We start from the raw sequence: 18,236 nt of genomic DNA, 5'->3' as shown, positions 1-18,236 counted from the left end.
TATTATATAAAAACATAAAAAAAAAAAAAAAAATGAACCACATTGATTAAGCGCTTTCATCTACCACTTGTAGACTTCATCAAAACACCATTATAATAGTTATATCAGTTTAAATAATGTTAGACAACCAATAGGAATGGACTGTCAATTAAAAAACTTATAATACATATTCATGACCTAATGAATATTCATACATCTAAAATGCATACCAACTTTCATAGAACTTCATATGTTGTTAACAAAATATAACATAATAAATTACATGAACAATTCAACCACTAATTAATCCCTAACTCATCCTCTGATTTTCTTTAATAAAACACACACACACACACACACACACACACACACACACACACACACACACACACACACACACACACAAACACACATATATATATATGTATATATATGTAAAAACATAATATAAGTTGTTAAAAAATATTTACAAAAGTGAATGCGTTAAATGATATTGTCTGGGGAGGAAATAATTCATTTATCTAATAATATGTGTTTCCATTAAATACTCAAAGGGACTAATAGATTGCTACTCAGTCACAATCTTGCTTCTAATAAAGGCTTTGTGGGAATATGATCATTCAACCCAGGGGCCTTGGCTGCATTTAAGACTAGTTGCCATTTAACTTCCTTTTCCCCCAGTATAGCTTTAATATTCCCACCTCTTGAGTTAGGTTTAACTTGTTCTAGTATCCCAAATTTGAAAGAGTGACACTGTTCACCTCTAAATATCTGTATAGTGCGTTGTTGCTATCCTTTCTTCCGTTACAGTAGTTATGGTAATAGATCCTATTTATAAGGTGTCTGTCCATCTTCCCCACATAAAAACTTGGACAGTTATCACAGTTAGCCAGATAAATAACATGCTGGGAATAACAATTCCCTTTCTTAAACCAAATCTTAGTGTGGTTGGCATTACCTAGAATAACTGCTCTCTCTTCTATTATATTTTGACACTGATTGCAATGCCCACACTTCCAAGTATACCCCTCTCTCATGTCATACTCCAACACAGTATTTCTTCTTTCAAGTTTGGATTTCAAATTATGGCCAGTCTTATACACATAGTAAGGATATGTACCTACCTTACTATGTACCGTATCATCACTTCTAAGGATATTCCAGTTTTTACTTATAATATTCTTAACCTCCTTCACATATGGATTATACTCTACTATACATGCCTTCATGTATTGTTTACCATTATCACTGTCTAACATATCCATATTTTTCTCTAAACCTACACCTAATAGAGGTCTGTATCTCTTCCACCATTCATTTTTTATATAGCTCGTTACGTCACTTATAATAGATCTTGGATACCCCCTTTCCTCGAATAGGGTACCTATGTAATCAATCTCACTTATCATCTCACTATACTCTGAAGTCATTCTTGCAGCCCTAATACATTGCCCCTTCAAGATGCTCTTTTTTTTGACTGGCCAGATGACAACTGATATATTCCAGGTACGAATTGCTAAATGTTTCTTTCCTATAGATCTTTGACTTGAATCCTTTAGTACCATTAGAAATGTATGTGTCTAAATAGGCTATACCCATACTACTACAACTATGCGTAAATCTTAAAAATGTACTTGTTCTAGTCAAGTAATTTACAAAGGAATCTACCTCTTCTGTTGTACCGTCCCACAATATAAAAATGTCATTCAAAAATTTTGTGTAGCATTTTACCTTCCTAGCATACTCACTTCCAAGAATATATTCATTTTCCCAGTCCAGAAGCACCAGATTTGCATATATCACAGCATAGGCTGTACCCATGGCTACCCCATTGGATTGCCTATAGTACTCCCCTTCAAACAGGATATAATTGAAATCCAGTACTATAGACATAAATTCCCCTATTAAACATACTTTGTCCCAGTCAAACCCATACATTTCTGGATACTTTTACTGAATCTATCTAAACCTTCATTTTTGGATATACATGAAAATAAATCCAATACATCAATAGTTAAATATATAAGTCCTTCTTTCCATACCTCTGGTTTCAATTGGCATAAGAAGTCCCATGAATCTTTGATAATTTGTGGAACTCTTTCATATATGGGTTTAAGCCAACTGTCTATTACTTTACCAAAGGGGAAAGTCTTGGACTTGCTGCCAGAAATGATAGTTCTATGGGGGGGGGGGGGGGTCAAGAACATTTTTGTGTATTTTTGGGATCCCCACTATGGTGGCTAGAACAGGAATTCAACACGTAAATATCTATCTTCTCCTTCTTCTTCTTTCGGCTGATTCCGTCAGGGGTCGCCACAGCAGATCGACTGTTTCCATTTCTTCCTGTCCTCTGCATCTTGCTCTGTCACACCAACCACCTGCATGTCCTCTCTCACCACATCCATAAACCTTATCTTAGGCCTTCCTCTTTTCCTGTTTCCTGGCAGCTTCATCCTTAGCATCGTTTTCCCAATATACTCTGCATCTCTCCTCAGCACATGTCCAAACCAACGTAATCTTGCCTCTCTGGCTTTGTCTCCAAACCTTCCAACCTGAGCTGACCCTCTAATATACTTATTCCTAATCCCGTCCATCCTCGTCACACCCAGTGCAAATCTTAACATCTTCAATTCTGCCACATCAAACTCTGACTCCTGCCTTTTTGTCAATGCCACTGCTTCCAACCCATATAACATAGCTGGTCTCACTACCCTCTTGTAGACCTTCCCTTTCACTCTTACTGGTACTCGTCTGTCACAAATCACTCCTGCCACTCTTCTCCATCCACTCCATCCTGCCTGTACTCTCTTCTTCACCTCTCTTCCACACTCACCATTACTCTGAACTGTTGATCCCAAGTATTTAAACTCATCCACCTTCGCCACCTCTACTCCCTGCATACTCACCATTCATGTATCCTCCCTCTCATTCACACACATATATTTTGTCTTAGTCCTGCTGACCTTCATTCCTCTTCTCTCTAGAGCATATCTCCACCTCTCCAGGGTCTCCTCCACCTGTTCCCTACTCTCACTACAGATCACAATGTCATCTGCAAACATCATAGTCCACGGGGACTCCTGTCTAATCTCTTCTGTCAACCTGTCCATCACCATTACAAGTCCATATCTATCCTATTATCTAAAAAAAATTCTTCCAAAAATAATTCTATACGTCTGTGTCCAATATTAACTTCATTTAAAGAAGACACCATAAACTTATCATCATTGTGTAGCATTTCAAAAATGTTATTATTCTAATCTTGGCTGTCTACCATAACCACCCCACCACCTTTATAAGGTTTCATAACTCGAATATTAGTCTCATAACTAATTTGTTTTAATAGATTATTTTCCTCTTTACCTAAATTATTCCTAACCCTGACTTTCATATATTTCCCCTGTAGCTTAAATAGTTCTTCTGTAACCAGTCTTTCATAAGCTACAAGAGTCGGGTGTAAAGATGGTGTATATTTGCTTTTTTTCTTAAGTTCACTGTTCTGCATGTTCCCTGTTGCATCCTGAAAACGAAGAGCCAAATTCAATTTTCTTAAATATAAGTTGAATTCTATTAAAACATCGACTATATTGAATTTCTCATAAGGGACATATTTCATACCCTTAGCAAATAGCATAAAATGTTCCTTCTTAAGTTTTTAACTGTGTATAATTATATATATTGAATTGTCCCATACTATACTGAAATATGTTGTGTTGCACTTCTGTGTCTCGTTTATCCAGTGATCCCTGCTATTGTGTGGATTCTGTTCTTCCCACTCATGTCTCCACTCCCTGTTTCCATCCCTGTTTGCCCCCTTCCAGTATTGCTTCCTCCCTCCTAAAAAAACTCCATAATTGTTCCCACGTTTGAATGTCACTTTGTCATTGTATCTTCCATAGGTGGTATGTCTCTCATTATTCCTATAGTTCCCTGAATACAGTGTATCTTTTTTTCTTCTGCATGTATTCCTCATGTTTCTCATACTGTTCCATGTCCCTTGTGAGTTTACATTTTCTATTAAGTATTTTAGAACTTTTACTTTCAACTATATCATTTTGTTTTTCATACAGTTTTTCCCATTTATTAAATAACAAGTCCTTCTTAATATTTTCATTTAATTTTTCCACTTTTTTAACATAAAACATGACTTACTATCATTGCATTTGATTAAAAATTCCATAAATCTAAATCCAAAACTGTCAAATAATACATTACATTCTTTCATATTATCTACAGTTAAGTCCATTCCCATGGGTACTTTAAAGAAACGCAGGTCCACAGGCACTATTTTTAATTCCAAACATCTACATAAATAGTCATTGTCTATCTGCAGTCCTTTCATAATACCTAACTTTTTACCAAAGTCATATATTAAGTCTTTTAGTGTCTAGTCAACCGGCTGTGGTTCATTGTGGTTGACTACCATATCGTCTTTACTAAACGAAAAATTCCAACCTAAAAAGGATTCCAGTCCAATAAAACTTTTACCATCAATATTGTTATATTCATATCCTTTTTGTTTGACATTATACCCCGTATTTAATAGTTCTGATACAGTACCTGATGTTTGTTGAGCAGTTACTGTGGAATACGTCTTTTTAGGGGCCGCTTTCTTCTGCTTTTCCCCCGATAACACATACACGTCCTCCAAGTTGCTGTCAGGACTTGAAGCCATGGGTTCTCCATCAACGAAGAGTTCTCCCTCTGCTGCAACAACTCCATAAGAGGGTCCGGTAACGCTACCGAGTTGACTTCCACTTCTCCTTTGGCCATTCTGGATGGAACACTCGGCTTTGTTCTCCACTCCCTGCCGCAATGACGTCAGACTGCATTGTAGAGCTTTACACTGATAGATTGATTGAACACATCAATCAACCTCATAAGCTCCCCCTTCAGAATGTCCACCTCCGACTGGAGTCTGAGGATGTCATCCTGTCTGACTGGAGAGAACATAGACGGTATTTCGTCTAAAGAGTCAATGACACCAATGACCAACACAAACAGACAAAATAGCAAAAACCCAACTCTGTGCCAACTGATAAAACCTGTAGTTCGCTATGTATGGTATCACAGCTCAAAAAGCCCACAGACTGAAGTTATAACTGTTTATTATATAAAAACATAAAAAAAAAAAAAAAAAAAAAAACAACCACACTGGTGAAGTTTGTATGAGATTTGGTATGTATTTTAGATGTATGAATATTCATTAGGTCATGAATATCTATTACAAGTTTTTTATTTGACAGTCTATTCCTTTTGGTTGTCTAACATTATTTAAACTGGTATGACTATTGTAATGGTGTTCTGATGAAGTCTACATGTGGTAGATGAAAGCGCTTAACCAGTGTGGTTCATTTTTTTTTATGTTTTTTATAATAAACAATTATAACTTCAGTCCGTGGGCTTTTTGAGTTGTGATACCATACATAGCGAACTATAGATTTTATCAGTTGGCACATATATGTATAACTGCTGTAACACTCTAAATTTAAAAGAATGTTCATTCATGGTCTAATCTGTAAATGTATCAAAATCAGTATTTAAAAGAGGTGTTTATGTCATGTTATCAGATAATTGGAAGATTATGGGCATGTGTTACACATGGTCCCTTTTAACAATACCTATTGAGTACTTGTGCGCAGCATATCCTTTTATGCTGAGCTATTGATTAACATGACAAATTTTGAGAACTTATGCAGACAGTGCAAATGGGATTCCAAAAGCTGGAATTTTAATGAACCTCATTAATTCTGTATGGTGCAAATGGTACTTAAAAGATGTATGCGTATAGCTGCACTTACTTTCAGTTATATCCGAGTCACAGGTAGCTGCAAAGGTAATTTGGCACGTGCTAACATTGCTTTTTTGGAGACTAATAGGCCATTATAGACTTATGTTAACATTACCCATTATTAAATGTATTTCTTTAGATTGATGCATTTTATGGAAAATGCAGGCATTATGAAAAATGTTTGTAATTTACTAGAGTGGTACATTAAGGACATGCAATAATTTCTAATATGCAGTTGCACAGACAGATGTAAGTAGCAAAATTGAACAGTACATAAAGATTGATTTACAGATTATCCATATAATTTGTGTGTTATTCTATACACTCTCTGGTGTATGTACAGAAAATTATGGATTCCAACATTATCCATATGTTGCTATGTAGTATGCATTCGTATTGCTGTTATGGATATTTACTCACTTATGATTCGTCAATCAAGTATTAGAGCTACTGGGTCAATACAAAAATGATCCATACTATCTGTGGTCTGCTTTTAGATCCTGAGGTTTTCCAATACTTTCCATAAGTTGTTCAATTGATAATTTACAGATACTCTCAGGGATTCAATATATTCCATGTAGGCTTCAGACGAAGCCTACATGGAGTTTACATGTCTGTGCGATGAGCATCAGCGCCAACCACATATGCATGCCACACATTGCACTTGCATGAATACAAGCAAGGTTTAGTGCCCAGCAAGAGTGTTGACAGCCAGGAAGCCATGCAGAGGGAACATGCATGCAAGCTTGTCTACAGGCAAACTTGCTCGGCAAGATTGCGTGGAGAGACACAGTGACTACCGGGGTGAAACTATTGCAATGACTGCAGTATTAACACATGACATAAAAGTATACTCAGTACAATGTCCACTACTCCACTACATGTTTTTGCATAATGAAATATTGGATGTTGGGGTGATTAGTAAGGGCAAATACAATGCAGCATTGACACAATAAGCAAGAAAAGTGTGTTGATTAAAATGGGCACAGATGTAAAATAATAGGAATGAAGGAAGAGGAAGAGGCCCTGTAAATATAGCTATGTACACAAGCTAGGATATGTCAATGTGTGGACACTTCCAAGACAAGGCAGTGCATAAAATGAATCCCATATGTACATAGCACAGTACATACTGCTGTTTATACTTCCTGTGCGAGTATATGCATATTATCTCATAGGATACTATGTATGTGACTGTCACAGAAGTGTACATGTAAATGAAGATGAATGGTTGTGATATTAACATCACTGACTTGGGAGTATATTTTGCAAGGATGTTTTAATACAATAGGGGGTATGTGCATGCTGTGAATCTCTGTAAATTGACTTGCTTGAATATGACTGAAATATCAGTATACCTTATAAACAATCATGGAGAAATAAGCAACAGACTCATGCACAACTGCTGACAGATGAAACCACAATTAGAAACAATTTTAAAATATTACAAACATTAATCTGTAATATTGCCAGAATATCTGAGTTTAAGTTGTTATATATGTTCTGCAAGAACAGACATGTGCAATTATAATGATTGTAAGTATTTTTTGAGGTGAAGTCACCACCCCTTTTCCAAAAATAAACTGTCTTTGGAGGGGTTAAGTGAGACAGTGTTGAATTCATGGCCAATTCTGGCCATTTGTGAGGGGTGCATGACACATAATCCACAAGCCACACATGCACAAATCACATCCATGCCAACAATGTTGTCAATGATCTTTGTACTTACTGGGTGTATACTTTACACATGCATCTTGTACAACACCTTAAAAGGAAGTCTGCACTGTCAGGTACTATTAGGTCTGCATACCAAAGAATAACTCTGTATAGGCAACATGATCTGTGCAAGCTTCCTGTGCCCAATGTAATACATTTGACTAAAGCATTTCTGGCTGACATAGTTATTGGCCATAAAGATAAAAACACTTACAGACAACACATTATTGCGATTCCCTGTGGATTGCCTACACAAAGCTGGGTATTGCATGCATGTGCCATATGTAAGAGCAATGGATTTTATCTGAAGCATCTGCAGTTGATAAGCGAATTAAGAGTGATATGTGTATTGAATGGTACAGCAATATGTAAGACAGATGGCAATGCATCAACTTTGCCTATGTGCACAGAAACTACAGAAGTGCAAAGTCTTGGATCAATGAGCAAGGTAACTGTCACTGTGATATTGTTCACATACCAAACAATGCATGGAGAACACTATAGAAGCACATGTCAAAACTCAACAAATTTGCCACATGATCCCTCTCTTCCTGACATTGACATTGAAATTGTTACACTGGCATAAAGTCTTGACATGTATGCGTACGTGTTCATACAAACTGTGATGTCTGTGCACTGGCCCAGTGATCAAGGAGCCTCAATCCTCACCACTAACACCAGTGAGGAGCATACACACTGGGGGATAACAAGTACACACACACAGTAAAGTACAATTTGCCTTAAGAGCACACAGAGATCACAGTTAGTCTGGAGCTGGTTTCTCCCTTTCTTTCCAGATCCCCAGTAAGAATCCCCACTGGACAGTTATACGGTCCCGATCTCAGCCTAGTGGTCACGCTAAAACCTCCAGCCAGTCCAACCTGTGCTTCACATCCCTGCCCAAGTAGCTGACACAAACACACACTTTAAGATTTGATTTATATACAAACACACAGACACACCTGGGGAAGGCTGGCACAGGTTCTCCAACTATGCCCCCATTCTGCCCAGACTATAAGGTAGTACCGACTGCCACCAACCACTGTTATAAGCTACTCTAAGAGCTTTCCCAAAGGGTGACCAATTTTACTGTGCAGTATTAATGTTATCCAAATAGTAATTGTGACTGAGCACCAAGACTATTGGAGTAGCTTGGACAGTATCACCAAATAAACGCAAGTACTCTCTAAGAGCATAAATTATCCTTACACAAAACAGCCACAGTTGAAAGGTTTAAAAATATTTAATAATAAATAATAAAAACACAAGGTAAATCTCTTCAATTCAACAAAGTGCTAATCAAGAGTTCAGAAATCACAGGAAACGTTAAGACAATATTGTAGGATAGTCTGACATAAATATAGAAAACAGTTAGGCTAATCTGGCTATATTTCTAACTCTAAGAGAAATCACTGTTCTAAATACTACTTGCATAAAGAGCAAGCCAGTGCTGATGAGTTGTCAGATTCAGAGCAAGATACAGAATGCTCAATCTTTCTCTCTGAGAAAGTCTTAAATTGATGATACACAGTACTGCTCAGTCATTTCACATTACATTATTTTTAACACTTCTCCTTTAATTTCCAGGCTAATAGAAACTAGAAATTTACATTTTTTATAAGCTGCACCTGGCCTGGAAGCCAAAGCAATAAAATACACTTTTACATGTAAAATCTAGCAATTATCTCTGTCTTCAAGCAATAGAAAGAATTTGCTAGCCCAGTCATCTTGTCTCTGAGCTTAAGATCAAACACAGTGGTAATTCTTTATATAACAGCTTTCTTCTAGCAGGGTGCACTGTGGTTACATTTTTGGAGTTCAGTATATAACACAGTTTTCTTACATTTGTAAAAATAAGCCTGTGAATGATATTATTTACAATGACATAGAATTATCTGCAAAATTCTATCCAGCTAGGCTGGCAACCTTTCAGTTTTTCACCTCCCCCCGAGAACTCAGGCTATTTTTTCAAGTGACCCTTGAGAAACGTTGCTTTAGAGAGTTAGGTGTATCTGAGTATAGCTTACCCCATTCCCTGTCTTGAGAGCCCATCTGAATTGGCATTGCTAATCCCACTGCAGTGCTGCACTGACATATCATATGCTTGCAGCCCTAGGCTCCATCTTAGCAACTTGAAATTTTGTTGGCTTGTTCAATGTAACCATGTTAAGGGATTGTGATCTGTAACTACAATGAATTTCCTTCCATACAGATAAGGCTGAAGTATCTGCAGTGACCAAACTATGGCTACACATTCCTTTTCTACAGCTGCATAGCATTCCTCCCTGGGTTGGAGCTTATGACTGAGATAAACCACTGGGTGCTCTTCTCCCTCTAAAGAAATCTAAGTACAGCCCTCACCCCATGGTTCAAAGCATCCACCTGCACAACAAATTATTTGCTGTAATCAGGACTGGCTAACACAGGGGGTCTTCCCAAAGCTTCTTTATCCTTCTGGAATGTCTGCTCACATGCTGTGGTCCACACTACCTTACCTGGACTATTTTTCCTTGTCAGGTCTGTGAGGGGAGCAACTATGGTATTATAACTGGGGACAAACTTTTTGCAATTCCCTGCTTTCCCTAAGAATGCCCTCACCTGATTTTTGGTAACAGGTGCAGGACATGCCTGAATGGCTTCCACTTTGGCAGGTTCTGTCCTGATCTTACCACTCCCCACTCTATGTCCCAGGTAAGACACCTCTGCCACACTCACCTGACATTTGCTCGGCTTAATGGTCAACCCTGCCCTCTATAGTCTGCCCAGAAATTCACTGATATGTTGATGGTACTCTTGCTAAGAATATCTGTAGATGGCAATATCATCTAGGTAAGCAAGAGAAAACCCTCCTGCTCATGCTAGCATATGATCTACCACCCTCTGGAAAGTTGCTTATCCCAAAGGGCATTTTTGTGAACACATGCCAGCCAGAAGGAGTCAAAAAGGGTGAGCACTATCTAGCATTGGGAGTCAAAGGCACCTGCCAGTAACCCTTGATAAAATCAGTGGTGCTAAGATACTCAGCTCCACCCAGATGCTTTAGGGCTTCATCTCTCCTAGGCATGGGATAATTATCTGACTCTGTGTGACTATTTAATTTCTTGAAGTCCACACAGAACCTGGTGCTGCCATCCTTCTTTGGCACTAGCACTACTGGGGAGGCCCAGGGAATGTTGGAATCTTGAATTACTCCTAGTTCCAACATTTCCTGTATCTCCTCCATCAGAGTCTGTTTAACTTGCTCAGGCACTCTGTAAGGGTCCTGCCTAATAGGCCTTTGCTGTCCTGTATCCACCTGGTGCTGCACGAGGTGGATGCACCCTGGTTTCCCAGTGAACTTGTCCCCAAACTCCTGTAACACTGCTCGGATTTCTCAAACCTGGGTAGGAGATACCTGCTGAGACATTGCTACCCCTTCCACTGAGGTGTCAGTCCGAGCCTCACTGAGGAGATCAGTCACCAGATCTAACTCAGACTACTCCTGCAATCCACTGCAAATACTCAACACATGGGCCTCCCTACATGGCAAGGTTTCATCATGTTAACATGGTACAATGTGTGTTCCTGCCTAGCAGTTCCACCATGTAGTTAACATCACTTACCTTTCTTACCACCTTGTAGGGTCCCTCCCAAGCTGCTTGCAGATTGTATTGTCTGACAGGGATGAGAACCATTACCTGCCACCTTACAGCATACTCTTTATCTTGAGCATTCCTGTCATACCAGGCCTTTTCCTGCTGTTGGGCTTCTGCCAGGTTCTCATGGGCAATGTCCATGAGTTCCCTGAGCCTTTTCCTGAGGTGTAGGACATATAACACAACAGATTCCATGTGGGATTCACACTCAGCTTTCCACTCATCTCGAGGTAAATCTAGGGGGTCCCCTCACCCTATGTCCATACAGCAACTCAAAGGGTGAAAAATCCATGGATTCCTGAGGAACCTCTCTGTAAGCAAACAACAGATGGGGCAAATATTTGTCCCACTCTCTTTTAAACTGGTATGCAAATGCCCATAGCATGGACCTGAGTGTAGAGTGTAGCCTTTCAACAAGACCATTAGTCTGGGGAGGGGAGGAGGTGGTCTCTAGGTTCTTCACTGCACAGTACTTCCACAGACAAGCTAGCAAGTCTGACATGAATTTGGCACCTCTGTCAGTCAATATTTCTTTTGGGAAACCTACCCTGCTGAAAATCTCTAACAAGGCATTTGCCAACTTTTCTGCCTCAATGGAGGACAAAGCCGCTGCCTCAGGATATCTTATAGCATAATCCACTACCATTAGATACAATTTTTCCCTGTGGAACTTTGAGCACTCAGAGGTCCCACAATATCCATGACTACCCACTGAGATGGCTCCTCAATCACAGGCAAAGCATGAAAGGAGCTCTCATTTTATCTCCTGCCTTGCCTACCTTTTGGCACTGCTCACAGGTTCTGTAGTACCCTGTTATATCTCTGGAAATTCCAGGCCAATAGAAGTTCTGCATAATACGTCACTTTGTACATTTTATACCGATATGACCTGCAAAGGGAATATCATGGGCTATGGCTAAAAGTGGCCGATAGTAGGTTCTAGGCACTACCAACTAATATATTCTCTCACATTCTAGGCCTGCCTCAGGGGTCCACTCTCTATACAGTAACCATTTGTCCCAGCATACAGAATCCCCCTTCCATTGAGAATCAGGCACCTCACTAGCTACCTCTGTCAGGCCTTGTAGTGTAGGGTCTGAGAGCTGAGCCTGTCTCAACTCTCTGTTTGTAACCCTTCCCAGCACCCCTTCCACAGGAAGTTTGGCATCCTCTGACAGTGGTGACTCACTGTCAACCTGGGTACTATTACTCATCTCTGCCCTTGCAGTCACTCCGTCCGAGAGACCATCAGTACCGACAAGCAACTGTGGTTCACCTCAAGTCTCACTGCTACAGAGTAGCTCCCTCCCTGAAGTAACCATCTCACCAGTCCACGCTGCAAGTATGTGATCTCACTGGGTCTCCCCAGGCTAACAGACCCACATGCTTGTCTTCAAGCCTGACTACGTGCAACTGCATGAGCACATAGTACTGCATTATCAAAATCATTCCCTATCAGGACATTTGCAGGATATCCTCAAACACACGTACTTGCCAGCTTCCTTTTCCACCCTCCCAGTCAAGGTGATCCATAGCCAAAGGTATTTAGAATGGGGTCCCTCATAAAGCTCTGACTGAAGTAGACTACCCAGGCAAGTAGTGCTCCTCTCTAACCATTGCAGACTTCATAATAGTTATCCAGAAATAAGTATAAGTGAGTCAAACCACCATGGTCCAGCCAAATAAATGTCCAGAAGATATGTAAAACAGCAAACAGTTTATTGGAAAAAGGTTAGCGCTTTCGTGGGGTTACCGCTTCATCAGACCAAAAACAAAATGAAAAATAAAAATCACATTTTTTAAAAAAAAGTACTTGGCCAATCAGTAAGAAACAATTAAAACTGAACCAATTAAAAACAAAAATCATCTTACATCATATTCTGCCTAATAAGGCAGGTTTATGGGAAGTGCCACTGTTAAGGCCTGGAGGTTCATAAGCCCTCATAGAGATAATCCACTTTAGTTCACACAATTCAACAGTGTTGTTAAGATCACCTCTTCTGCTGGGATGCAGCACTTGCAGAACCCTAAACAAAAAGATACTATGGCCTGGATAAGATAAGGCATAATTAGCTAGGGCATTAGTTATAACTTGATTGCGTTTAGGAAACATACACAATCAGATTATAACTAAAGCCCTAGCTAATCATGCCTTATCTTATCTAAAAGAGATGCCATAAAATTTTGTAAGACTAGAGCATTACTTTATATCTGTTTTTATAGTTAACAGAACTATTTGTATTTATTTTAATTATCCCGTAATCCAGTTTTATAAGTTTTTACAAAATTTTCTGGCATCTCATTTAGATTATATTTAATTTTTTATATATTTATACTTTTACAGATTTTTATGAAGGAATGAATGTTTTTAGTAGGTTGTTTAATAGCAAATGTATATTACTTTTAGAATGTCTTTTTAGAATGTCTTTTTAAATGCTTGATTGTGTTCATTTAACTTAATTGGTAATATAGATGTAAATGAATGGTATATAAGGGTCCTTGACAGAAGCAGTCCACATCTGATGAAGGCTGTAATGAAAATGTACTGTCTATAGACAGTGTTTATGTTTTATTTTATTTGGCTGAATAAAGTTGTGAATTTGTTTTATCAGTGGCTGACTATGCTTCCTTGGACAACTACGTCTCTTTGTATGTTTAATGCCCATATGACCTGCAAAGGGAATATCATAGGCTATGGCAAGAAGTTCCAGATGGCAGGCTCTAAGCACTACCAACTGCTGTATTCTCTCACATTCTAGCCCTCTCTCAGTGGTCCACTCTCTATACAGTAACCCTTTGTCCCAGTATACAGAATCCCCCTTCCACTGAGAATCAGGAGCATCACTAGCTACCTCTCTCAGACCTTGTAATGTAGGGTCTGAGAGCTGAGCCTGTCTTAACTCTCTATTTGTAACCCTTCCCACCTGCCCTTCAGCAGGAAGTCTGGCATTCTCTGACAGTGGTGCCTCACTGTCAGCCTGGGTGCTACTACTCACCTCTGCCCTTACAGTCACTCTGCCCAAGGGACCATCAGTACCCACAAGCAGCTGTGGCTCACCTCCAGTCTCACTGCTACAGAGTAGCTCTCTCTCTGAGGTAAACACCTCACCAGTCCTGGCTGCAAGTTTGCGGTCTGACTGGGTCTCCCCCAGGCTACCAGACTGACATGCTTGTCTCCAAGCCTGACTACGTGTAACTGCCTGAGCACATGGTACTGCATTATCAAAATTATTCCCTATAAGGACATCTGTAGGGATATCTTCAAACACACCTAATTCCTGGTTTCCTTTTCCACCCTCCCAGTCAAGATGAACCCTAGCCAAAGGTATTTGGAATGGGGATCTTCCTAAAGCTCTGACTGCAGTAGACTGCCCAGGCAAGAAGTGCTCCTCTGTAATAATTGCAGGCTTCACAAGAGTTATGTCAGAGGCTGTGTGCCTTTTAGCAATAGCCTCTTTGCCATTCACTACAATAGGATATAACCTCTGGTGATAGTTTGGTACCCTTGTTTTGTCAAGACAACCTACTGTTTGCATTTTGTCCTTCCCACTTACTGGCTTCCTTACCTTTTGTTCCCACCTTACCTCCATGGACATCTATATGTCTCATGGCTCCACTGGTTGCATTCAAAACATTTAACCACAGGTCCTGGATGTGTACCTGGACTAGTGGTCTCCCCTGCTACTGACAGACTCTGTTGGGGCAGTCTAGGCTGCTCACCATGGGTTCCTTTAGACCCAGGAGCAACACTGAGTGTCCCTTTCCTGTGCAGTGATGCCCTGCTTGCTAGGTATAGGTCTCCCTTCTTCCCCAACTCATCTGAAGTAGCACATTGTCTATCAGCTAACCAGATCTTCATGTCCTGAGGCAAAGTGCTAAGGTCTTGTTCCCTCACCAAAAGGTCTGCCATCCCTTCAAAAGTTGTGACCTGACATCCACTCACCTACCTATGAAAATAAGTCCTTAGTTAAGCAACATATTCACACACACTTTCATCTGCCTTGCGTCTATGCTCACGATACTTTTTCCTATAAGCTTCAGGGGTTAGCTTACAAAATTCTAACAAATAATGCTTAACAGCATTAAATTAAAAAAAAATCATGATCAGAAAGTTTAGACAGCACAGTTAGAGATTTACCATAAAGTAAGGGGGACAGGAACCATATCCAGAGTCTTTGGTCAACATCATGCTGTTTACATACCCTCTCAAACATATTAATGAAACTGTCAAAATTATCCCCCTCTGTCAACTGTGGAAGAAATTTACTAAGATTTTGTGCTTCTGGTGTCTGGTTACTCCCATCCCCATTACCTCCATGACCCTGGCAAAGAGTCAGCATCTCCTTTTCATGCTGCCTCTGCCTCTCCTTCTCCTTAGCTTCCAAGCATAGCAGTTTCTCATTCTCCTCAGCCTGTAGACATCTCAGTCTCTCTGTTGCTTCTGTTTTCAAATGCCTGTCCTCCAACTCTAGTCTCTTTAGCTCCAGATTGATTTTTAAGTCCTCTGCAAGAAGGTTGTGCTGTCCATTCCCTGAGAGTTGTACATCTCCATGACCAGTCTGATCATCCTCCTGGTTGCTGTTTTCTGATACAGCTGTGACCAAAGCTGCAATCATGTCTGCTTTAATCATGTTTCCATGCACCAGTCCTTTAGCTTGGCACATCTCAGCCAACTGGCTCCTTGTCAGCTTGCCATACTCCTTTGCTGACATGCTTGCCTGCTCTCCCTGACTAACTAAGCTAACAAAAAAAATACAACAATTGTGATCTGAACTCTGAATGTTCACTGCATGGCTGATTTAGAGTACAAAAGCACCCTCAGTGATCACTGTACACAAGCTACAACAATTCACTATCCACGCCACTACAAGCCAATTAATAAGTGATGTGGCTAACTCACCACCATCAACCAATTAATATTTGATGTGGATATCCCACCACTGCCAACCAATTATTATGTGACGCCCACAAACTGGCCCAGTAATCAAGGAGCCTCAATCTCACCACTAACACCAGTGAGGGGCATGCATATTGGGGGGAATAACAAGTACACACACCGTAAAGTACAATTTCCTTTAAGAGCACACAGAGATCACAGTCAGTCTGGGGCTGGTTTCTCCCTTTCTCTCCAGATCCCCAATAAGACTCCCCACTGGCACAGCTATAGGGTCCTGATCTCAGCCTAGTGGTCAAGCTAAGACCTTCAGTGCCCTCTCTGTCCAACCAGTGCTTCTTGTCCCTGCCCAAGTAGCATACACACACACACACACACACACACACACACACACACACACACACACACACTTTAAGATGTGTTTTATATACAAACACATAGACACTCCTGGGGAAGGTTGGCACAAGTTCTCAAACTATTCCCCCTTTCTGCCCAGTCTATAAGGTAGTACAGACTGCCATGAACCACTATTATCAGCTGCTATAAGGCCCTTCCCAAAAGGCGACCAATTTTACTGTGCGATATTACTGTTATCTAAATAGTAAGTGTGACTGAGCAGCAGGACTATTGGAGTGGCTTGGACAGTATCACCAAATACACGCAAGTACTGTCTAAGAGCTTAAATTATCACTACACAAAAAAGCTGCAGCTGAAAGGTTTAAAAATGTTTAATAATAAATACTAAAACACAAGTCAAATCTCCTCAATTCAACACAGTGCCAATCAAGAGTTCATAAATCACAGGAAGCTTTAAAATAATATTGTAGGATAGTCTGACATAAATACAGAAAACAGTTAGGCTAATCTGGCTATATTTCTATCTAACTCTAAGAGAAATAACTGTTCCAAATACTACTTATATACAGAGCAAGTCAGTGTTGGTAAGTTGTTGTCAGATCCAGATCAAGATACAAAATGCTCAATCTTTCTCTCTGAGAAAGTCTTAAATTGATGATACACAGTACTGCTAAGTCATTTCACATTACAATGTTTTTATCACTTCTCCTTTAGTTCCCAGGCTAAAAGAAACTCAAAATGTACATTTCTTTGCAAGCTGCACCTAGCCAGGAAGCCACAGCAATAAAAGAGAGTTTACATGTAAAATCTAGCAATTATCTCTGTCTTCAAACAATAGAATTAATTTTCTAGTCCAGACATCCAGTCTCTGAGCTTAAGATCAAACACAGTGGTAATTCTTTACTTAACAGCTTTTTTCCAACAGGGTACACTGTGGTTACATTTTTGAAGTTCAGCATATAACACAGTTTTCTTACATTTAGTTTTCTTACATTTGTAAAAACAAGCCTGTGGATTATATTAATATTTACACTGACATGGAATTATCTACAAAATTATCCTAGCTAGGCTGGCAGCCTTTAAGTTTTTCACACACCCCCTGAGAACTCAAGCTAGTTTTTCAAGTGACCCTTGAGAAATGTTGCTTGTGAGGGTCAGCTCTATCTGAATATATCTTACCCCATTCCCTGTCTTGAGACCACATCTGCATTTGCATTGCTAATCCCACTGCAGTGCTGCACTGATGTATCATATGCTTGCAACCATAGGCTCCATCTTAGCAACTTGGCCTGGCTCAATGTAACTATGTTAGGGGATTGTGATCTGTAACTGTAGTGAATTTCCTTTCATGTGATAATACTCATGTGATGTACTGTTAGTGATGCTATACATTCACAATATAGCTGCAGCTAGGATACAACTAGACTTCATAGTTTCATAATTTCATGGGGGAGTACTTATAAGACAGAAAATCCTAGCCATATTTAACGAGTTTTACAATTTTAAATAGCTGTTTGAACAAAGTTCATGCATGTATGAGCCTATGCTATGTTATCTAAGACCAACTGCCTCTATCCATGAGGGACATGGGTGTAACTCCATGAGTACAATTACCATTAACCATCCATTGACATAGTTTTCTCTTGAATATGGAGAACAAAAGGCTTTTGCTTTATAGGTTCATAGGTAGGTACTAGGCTATTGGCCCTAGGGCATATATAAGCCTAGCCAAAAAGGTACCCTGGCTTTTGCCACCCAAGAAAATTATTTTCCTGATCCCCTGTCAAGCAGAGCCACAGAGGTGATCCCCAGGGTGAATTTCCTATTTTCCATCCAATCATCAAAATTTTTCTAGAAGAGTGCT

The sequence above is a fragment of the Protopterus annectens genome, chromosome 1.part0 (assembly GCF_019279795.1).
Source record: "Protopterus annectens isolate FY-2018-M chromosome 1.part0, PAN1.0, whole genome shotgun sequence".
Classification (NCBI taxonomy): domain Eukaryota; kingdom Metazoa; phylum Chordata; order Ceratodontiformes; family Protopteridae; genus Protopterus; species Protopterus annectens.
The sequence above is the reverse complement of the archived record's forward strand: the minus strand, read 5'-3'. Positions refer to the sequence as shown.